Consider the following 9,913-nt stretch of genomic DNA (forward strand, 5'->3'; position numbering starts at 1 on the left):
AATACCAGATCAGGTTTCCCTGCTGGCCAGAGGCTCCTCTTACAAAATGCCCTCGTTCTGTTTCCTGGCTTCTGCCAGGGGCCAAGATCCCTCTCACCCCTCAGACGGGTCTTCAGGAAAAGAACCAGGTTCCCCGTTTGCCGGGGACCTCGCCAACCAAAGGCCTACCTCTTTGATTTAATTGTCCTGGGGCGATCTTCTCTCAGTGTTGCGCTGGTCCCTGCCGCCTGCGCTGCCTGCCACTGTGTCAGTACCCGCCAGTCCGGCCAGAGCCAGATGCGTTTGCGCGCTGTGCGTCGGTTCCGCCTGCCGCTGCCGTGCGTTGGTTCTGCCAGCCGCCGCTGTGCGTTGGTCCCAATTGATTTCTTATATTCAATTGTGTACAACTGTGATGACTTTTTTTGCATTACACAAATTATCATAGACACGGTTTGGGTATGTTGATGTTCACACATTCTTGACACCATTTGTCGTCTAAGAGCTAGGACATACACCCATCAGTCTAGGTTAATTTTAAGACAGTCTACACATAGTCAAGAGAATTAACTATGTGACCTTTGCAGCTTCCTTCTAGCAGCCTGCCTCTATGATTAATGTTTGCTCACCTCTTTCATGGCAGCATTTAATGGTGCTAATTTACTATACCTTATGAAAAATCAGAACCCTCAATTCTCTTTTATAATACTCTATAATTGCCAAACAGGAAGCTTAAATTTGCAATCCTGAGGGATGATGAATCCACGTGCAGGAAGATAAAATAATCATTTGCATAGAATTCTTAGCACCTGGGTAAGTATTGTGATTATTAAATAGTATATAAAAGGTAATTATTGCATTTACAAACATTGACACGTGTTTTTTAAGGTAATATCCACCTTAATAAGATGGTTATGAAGGGTCTGTGGGCAAAATATACCTTATTAAGTTATTCAGATTTTTTTCCTCTAAGTTTTAGAACAAATTTTTTTTCTAAAAAAAAAAAAAGTTTGAATACCTCTATATTTTATCTGATCATTTTACTTTGAGTGGTTAGATGACAAAACCATTTGGCAATTTGTTCTTCGAGCTTTGTATATGTACTGTGGCATATAGCGATGCACACTCACATCCAGGAACCCACAAACAAACACAATTTTTAAAAAATGTCTTTATTGACTTTCTGCCTATTGACGTGGCCGAGGAAGCATCGCTGAAGGCTCTGGTTTCCCTGCCATCCTGTCTAAGTCAGAGTTTCCCAAGGAGCTGGAACAGCTGCGGAAGCTCTTCATTGGAGGGCTGAGCATCGAAACAACCGACAAGAGTCTGAGAAGCCATTTTGAGCAATGGGGAACACTCACGGACTGCGTGGTCATGAGAGATCCAAACACCAAATGATCCAGGGGCTTTGAGTTTGTTACATATGCCACTGTGGAGGAAGTGGATGGCTCTATGAATTGGAGACCCCATACGGTGGATGGAAGAGTTGTGGAACCTAAGAGAGCTGTGTCAAGAGAGGATTCTCAGAGACCAGGTGCCCACTTAACCATGAAAAAGATTTTTGTTGGTGGTATTAAAGAAGACGTGGAAGAACATCACCTAAGAGATTGTTTTGAGCAGTATGGGGAAATTGAAGTGATTGAAATCACGACTAACAGAGGCAGTGGAAAGAAGAGAGGTTTTGCTTTTGTCACCCTTGATGACCATGACTCTATGGACAAGATTGTTATTCAGAAATACCATACTGTGAACGGGCAGAACTGTGAAGAAAAGCCCTATCCAAGCAGGAGATGGCTAGTGCTTTGTCCAGTCAAAGAGGTGGAAGTGGTTCTGGAAACTGGTGGTGGTCGTGGAGGCGGCTTTGGCAGCAATGACAATTTTGGTCGAGGGGGAAACTGAGTGTTATATCAATCTCGTGCTTAAGGGCTAGGGATTTCCAGAGAGCCATTTATATCTCGTCCTATATAGAGGACTAAAGAAGCTGAGTTATACACATGAAAGAATGCAACAACTGTAACAGTAACAGCATCAGGGTTAGAGGACTCACTGATCAGTTGAATAAACTTTCCAGAACCGAAGGCAAGATGGCAGCAAAAGGAAAGCTTCTTCTCTTAAACCTCATTTAATCTACCTTCTTCCATTGGATCCCCTTTAGTCTAGCTTCTTCCAGTGAACCTCCAGTAGACTAACTACCACTAGAAATTTCTACCCACATTTAAGTTGGGTCTTCCAACTTTAAATAACATGATCATGAAAATGCATTACAGATGTCTATAATGTGTGTGTTTTAGTTTATGTCAGATATAGTCAAACTGACAATTACAAGTAACCACTATGGGTCATTAATTTAAATTTTTCATTGTAATCTATACATAATCAGAATGGTCTGCTCATGTACTTAATACTTCCACAGTTCTTAAATATATATGGTCATGGCTTACCTTTGTGGAGCTAATTATGTCAGGAATTATTTCTTATACTACTTTTTCTCTCTTAGAAATAATCATAATTGTTTAAATTGTTGAATTTTAGGAAATCCTTGGATTAAATTTCAATATTTGGGAAATGAGACATTCCTAGATATAATAGAGTTCAAGTTTCCCTGCCACCTACAGCACTTCTTCCTCCATCTTGATACCTGCTTAAGAAAATCTTAAAAATTAAATACTGATGGGGTCCAAAAAGATAGGTCATGTGACTAGAGGAATAATTAGGATTTAAAACAGTAGTTTCTATCACTACTTTCTCAATCACTTTATCACTACTCTATTCACAATAATAATGAAAATGCAATAATCCTAAATTTCTTTCAACTGGTAATGAATGTTTAAAATATGGTACATATACAATATGGAATACTATTTAGTTATAAAATAAAATTAAGTCATGAAGTTCACAGATAAAAATACGGAACTAGGAATGATCCTCTTGACCTGGACTCCGCCATAAAATTTTCTATGTATTTTTTCACTATAGTATCCTAATTCAAATGCTTAGATGTGAATATTTTTCCAATTATAACTACAAAAACTAGAAATGTAAAATGGGACCATTGTCAAAATAAGATTTTTGGGAGCAATAGAAAAAGTATAGCAGGGATTTTGATCTGAGCATGGAAAAGAGAAAAGAGAAAGGAGAATTCTTTAGTAAGGGGAAGAAGGCAAATACAGAAGGAGGAAGGTAAAATGACAGTGAAGATATAAGCCATAAGAAATCACATTGTTGACTTTTTACCAAACTACATCCCTGTAATGCATATAATTCTGCAAATAAATATTTGTATATAGTTTTAATAAACTTGTGTAATCTGGGATAGCAATACTCTATTCAAGAGCAAGAGAGCACCTAACAAAACTGCAATACTAGACATAAGAGACCTTTTGTGATGGCTGCCTAAAAGAATTCCAAAATACACAGCTTACTGCTATTGTACTTGAGTATTTGCCAGAGGTCGAAGGTACATCTCTACTGCTAAAGATACAATGTACATCAGAAACAGGGCCCAGAGACATCTGAGCTGGAATTGACTTAAATCCCACCTTTCTGTAAAATCTCACCAAAAGACAGTATTCAAGAGCACACCAATTAGCTATCCAGTTCTAAATGGTCAGACATGAAAACATACATACAAAGAACTATATATAGACTATGACTGATACAGATACAGAATATAGAGATTAAGTTTAGGAATATATATGCACATACATACATCATTCACACAAACAAACACATACATTTAAACATACATATATGTATTCAATGACAAAAAATGAAAAGGGGGCCATAAATTTGAAACAGAGAAAGGAGAGGAATATAGAAGCGTTGTCATAAAAAATGAAAAGAGAAAAATATTGTAAATATAAAATAATCTCAAAAAGAAAACATAGTTTTGAAAATCAAAGCTAAGGTAATCCTGAAACAACAAAATATTGACATGTCCTGTATTCAAATATAAAAACAACAATGTGGTATTAATGGAAGGTAGACTTTTAGTAAACTTTTATTTGTAGTAGTGAAAATACGATAGTAATACATGTATTCATTTTTTTTCACTGCCTTTGTAAGATCTTAAATGTATATTAACAATAGTGCATTACTTAAGTACATAAAAGGCATTATAAATAAAATGTTACAACTTCATAACCATGTTTCTAAAATAAAATAATCCTTAAAAGGAATATGTCTTTCAGGCACAGGGACGTTCACCACAAGAACATATAACACAGTTGATTAATTGTCCATGATGATTGTACTGTTTTTCAAAACTTGGCAGCTATGTTTTTAACATCCTAATTATGCTTGGAAATGTTACTAGGGATGAAATAAGTCAAAATCAATTCGTAATTTAATTGAAGTTCTTTGAATCATTTAATTTCTAAAATAACTCTTTCTTGTTTTCTGATTCCCATGTTCTGACTTTCTGCATCTGACTTTAAAAGTCTTATTATTTGTCAACTAAATTTAACTTTATTCCAAATCTATCTTCTGACAGAAAGCCTGAGTGAGAAGAAGAACATCATAGTGGCTAAGGGATTGGAGTCTATGTGAGACTGCCAGGATTCATTTCCTGAGTTTGCTGAATTCTACCTTGTACAAACTGCTTAGCCCCATCTGTTATTGGGCCATAGTTACAGTAAACAAGAAGAGTTATCATAAAGAGTTAGTTTATGAATCTATGTGAAGTTCACAGGACAAGGTACAGGGACTTATAGAAACATTTGCTTTTAGTACAATGAAACAGAAGAAAGACTTGGTATGTATTAGAAGCTTACATAGAGAAACATTCAGTCCTCTTGGAACACTAGATAACTTGTATAATATTCAAAGACTATTTCTATTTGACTTTGGAAAAAATTCATATCACCATTTTATTTTCACAAGATTGCCATAAATAAATACATGATTTATTATAGCAGCTATCTCAGGTTCTACTGCATCTGTGCTTCTTCTTTTATACTTGCTGATATCCAAATCATTATTCAAAAACAATGCAATGGAAGGTTGCAGTTTTATGAAGACATAGATTAAATAATGACAATTTTCTGAATCCCTCAGGCTTTTTCTTAGTGAAGCAACAGAACACTAGCTGGAGCCTCCTTTGCTCCTTCTCCACCTCTCTGTTGGAGGCTGTCTTCAACAAAGATACCACGTACTAGTGTAGCTGCATGGGGATTAGGAAAAAAAGTAAAGAGATGAAGATGTGAGTGAAAATTATAAAACAGAAAAATAGTACCAGGAGGGAGTTCTAGTGAATACTGAAATCACCCACATTTCATTTCCCTTTGTTTAATTACACCAGACCCCAAAAGACAGAAGTAAGATAAAAACCTGCATTACGATGATGTTGAAATAAGGAGCGGCGGTGGGGCTGCGTCCCCAACACCCCGGCCGCTTGGCTAGCTCATGCCCGAAATAACAACACACAAACTGTATTCATTTAAGAACTGCTTGGCCCATGAACTCTAACCCTTACAGGCTAATTCTCGCACCTGGACTAGCCCATTTCTAATGATGTGTGTAAGCACCCCAAGGTGCACTTACCGGGAAGATTCTAGCCTAAGTCCATCCTGGTCGGAGTTTCATCGCGTGTGCCTGGGAGAGCAAAGCAGGGCCTCTGCTCCCGAGACCAGAGCTGTCGAGACTCTCTGGAAGCAGAGCAGAGTCTGACCTCACTTCCTCTTCCGCCCAGAATTCTATTCTGTTTACTCCTCCCATCTATGTTCTAAGCTGAGGCCAAGCAGTTGGTTTATTATAACTTAACCAATGAAATCAACAGATTGATATATGACACTCCCACATCACGATGACACAAGGAAATAAACATATCAGTTGAAATTTGCAGGCTACATTTTTAGTTAAATATTCTGTTGTTAGAGCAAGACAAGTAATCCTCACACCTTAGACCAAAACATTCTGTAGGTAAGCCACTCCCTGGGTGGAAGCCATTGTTACATCCCAAAGGGAGAAGGAATTTAGTTGAATCCTTAGACTTTTGTTTGAGTTATAAACATGTCTATTTCCCTATACCCGAAATACAAGGTCTGAATATTAGCCACACCTGGTGACAAAAACCATAAGAAAGTAGAACTTATCTGATCTAAATCTAGGTGCGCCATTGTTTGAGGTAGAAACAGAAAATAACCTAGAAAGAATAGAAGTAAGTTCCAACTCTCTGGATTTCAGACAAGGTAAAATTAAGCTTACATTTTTAGGCCTCCACATATTCCTCTTTTTTAATAAAGCCTTATCTTTTGCTATAGAAAGATGATTGTGTCTGCCTTAGGTCAACATTTTCACATTTTCTCATTTTCCAGACTTACTTGTCTTTGGCACATGCATTCTAATTATGCATGCCCATGTCTTAGTTTCGAGGGGGGGGGGATCATACCTGTCTATGACTGCTGACCTCTGTAAGCAAAACGTTAAGGGAGAGTGTACTTCTATACACCATGAGCCCTTGAGCCAACTTGTATCAAAAGAGTTTATAAGTAATAAGATAATCATGTGCAAGCAGATACTGTTTTGTCATATACATTCTCCCAGGGTCACAATATCTCCTAATTAAAGAAATTGAGGGTTCCTAGGGGTAGGAAAGCAAATTTGAATTGTTCAAGTGTGTTTCTTAACAGTTATCAATTGTATTAGAATCTAAACTTGTTTTACTAAACATGTCAAATTCAAGAACTCATTGGCAATGTCAAACTTCTCTTTGATAAGTCCTAACCCTTTTCTAATCATTAACATCTTATAGTGAACTAAAGCACTTACAAATGTTAACAGGTCAATACCATAATTCTACTGTAGAAATTAACAATAAGCACACAATTTATCAAATCACAATTTTCTTAAATCCATTCCAATCAAAACACAAGAGAAGGTGTCTGTGATGGGTGAGAAACCAATTGCAATGCTTCTTTTAAGTATTTGTCCCAGTCTCTGAGCAGCAGCAGAAACCCATAGGCTACCCTCCACATTTCTTAAGAGGGGCTTTAGTCACTGTAGATGGACACTATAAAGTAGTCCCATACTAGCTCAGAACTGAGAGTAATTAAGTGTTCTTTATTTAGGGGTAGACTCACAAATTACAATCTTCTGCATGAGTGGGAAAGAGGAACTGAAACTAACAATTGAGTGAGAGAGACCATGTAAGCTTTACATCACCATTTATAGTACCAGAGATCATGTCCATATGGGCTAGTATCTTAAAGCCTGAAGGACTTACCACAAGTCACTCCTTGTCAAGGGTCTTTTTTTTTTTCCAGAAAGGAAAATTGAGGTCTCAGTTCTCAGGTCCAGTCATCATCGAAGAGGCTTCAGATGAGAATTCATGCAGAGATCCACAGATAGACTTGGTGTGTAGAGTCTAAATGGTGATCTCCACTTGTTCTCTTCCCTCAGAATTTGAGGAACCCCATGGAAGAAGGGTCAGAAGGATTAGAAGAGAACACTTTAAGAACATGGCTTACTGAATCAACTAAGGATGAATATGAGCTCGCAAAGACAAAGACAAGCATGGAGTCTACTGCATCAGGTCCTGTACATGTATGTAATAGCCTTTATCATGGTGGGTTTTTTTGGTGAGTCCTCTCTGTAGGTGTGACATTTTCCTGCTTTGGGCACTCTTTTCTTTTTGTTAGTTTGAATTTTCCAGTCTCAGTGTGAGGGGTTTTTCCTTTTCTTGTTTTATTTATTTATTTATTTATTTATTTATTTATTGCATGTGTGTCTCTTGGAAGTCTGTTCTTTTCTGAAAGGAGATAGTGTAGGAGAAGACCAGGTGAGCGGTGGGGTGTTAGGTACCTGGCAGGAGTGAAAAAAGTAAAAACTGTGGTTAGAATGTATTGTATGAAAGAAGAGCCTATTTTCAAGAGAAAATAAAGAACAAATAATCAACTGAAGATATTGATGTCAATTTCACTCCCATTAGAGTGAAATTGTTACTAATTCAAGTTATTTTTTTTAAATCAGGAAATTACATAAAATTTGTAAACCTGTCTCTGGACATATCTAGTAGAAAGTTGAAAAGTGATGTGGACATTTTAAATTCTGTCAACAAAGGACCTATAATCTATGTGCCTACTGCTTATTTGTCACTGTGGTGATGAGGTGATTTGGATGGTTGATTATTTTGGGGTATGATTTCTTTAGCTACTCTTTGAAAATCTCTCTGATGCTATGATATTTATTGAGTAGTTAAAAGATCATGGGTGATAGTCTGTTCCTTGTAAATAAAACAGGGAAACAGAGAGATTTTCTGCCTTTGTAGTGTTTACATGTAAAGAAAGAATATAACACGGTTAATAAATATAATTATAAATAGTAAAAACTGACTAAAAGTTGCCTTGGTTATGCTGTCTTATCACATGAATAGAAGGACAAATAAATATTATATAACCGTTGGTGACTAGGAGTGGGAAGGTGTTCAGAGAAGTCTTAGAAACTCACATTGTTTCTCAGATGTTGATGATAATCACTTGTGGCTCCATGGTAAGAAAGGTTAGAGGGATAAGGAGTGACTAAGATTTAGAAATGATCTGGTTATGTTATCAAGCTTGAGAATATATAAGTACATGGCATCCTTTCCTATGGATGATTACATATCACTCAATGTGGAAAGTGGATTCTATTCAAAGTACAATGAGAATTCACTGAAGTGTGCTATAGATCAGCACAATATTGCTTTGTACACATTTGTAAAAGGTTTCTTCAGATTTTAGAATATTTAAATTTTATGTCTGTTTTGTATGAATGTCTACAACTATAGAATGATCAAGGCACCTGTGATAATAAGGATAAAATTTTCTGATCCTAGAAGGGCTTTTATTCTAAAAGAAAATTCTATGTCTGCTGAATAAGAGGAGCTTTGTCCTGTATCCGTTTTCTGTCTCATCTCCATGATTCCTATATTTTTTCATAACCTTATTAGTATGTGAAGATTGTCAAATATTTTAATGATCATTAAATGGCAAAATATTTTATTGGGAAAATAATGCTTTCTAAAACATGTGAATTATGCTGTTTTACAAAATAAATAAAAATAAACTCATGATGTGAAAACAAAACAACTTATTATCTGAAAATTTGCAATTAATTAAAAAATTATATGTAAATAATTTGTTACTTTGTAAAAATTATTTAAGACATAACTTCTACTTAGCAAAATAAAAATATCTTTGATATTCAGCATTGCTGAATGCTATGGTGATAAAAAGGCAAGAGCTGGTAAAATTAAGGGTACTGTATGAAGGAAAAGTTATTCATTCAAAAGTCATAGTTTGGCTAATTTGGTTGCAGTCTCTAATGAAGAGAGTGACATGAAAATAACATATTGAGAATTAATCATATAAATATAGTTTGTTTTATTTTAACAAATTTTATTATTAATTACATAAGTCATATTTATCCTTATAACCTATTTCTGCTCTATCAAAATATCATAGATGGTCATAAAAGCAATCCTATGTTTGCTTACTCTTTTATTTACTCATTATTTTTGTTTTTGTTTTTTTATTTTTTATTTCCCTCCCCGTCTCCCTTTTCCCCCACTCCTCCCTCTCTTCTCCCCCTCCCCCCACTCCTCTCCTCCTCCCTCTCCAGTCTGAAGGGCAGTCAGGGTTCCCTGCCCTGTGGAAAGTCCAAAGTCCTCCCCGCTCCATCCTGGTCTAGGAAGGTGAACATCCAAACTGGGTAGGCTCCTACAAAGCCAAAACATGAAGTAGGATCAAAACCCAGTGCCATTGTCCTTGGCTTCTCAGCAGCCCTCATTGTCCGCCATATTCAGAGAGTCCGGTTTTATCCCATGTATTTTCAGTCGCAGTCCAGCTGGCCTTGGTGAGCTCACAATAGATCAGCCCCACTGTCTCCGTGGGTGGGTGCACCCCTCGTGGTCCTGACTTCTTTGCTCGTGTTCTCCCTCCTTCTGCTCCTCCTTGGGACA

At 36.8% G+C, this 9,913-nt stretch overlaps 1 pseudogene; it reads left to right on the forward strand.

Annotated features, from left to right (window-relative positions):
• Nucleotides 1-276: 276 nt before the first annotated feature.
• Nucleotides 277-1,875, forward strand: LOC126504536 (heterogeneous nuclear ribonucleoprotein A1-like; annotated as a pseudogene).
• Nucleotides 1,876-9,913: the final 8,038 nt, after the last annotated feature.

This window comes from Alexandromys fortis, unplaced genomic scaffold (genome assembly GCF_014885135.2).
Source record: "Alexandromys fortis isolate MF-2015 unplaced genomic scaffold, M_Fortis_MF-2015_v1.1 scaffold_12, whole genome shotgun sequence".
Lineage (NCBI taxonomy): Eukaryota > Metazoa > Chordata > Mammalia > Rodentia > Cricetidae > Alexandromys > Alexandromys fortis.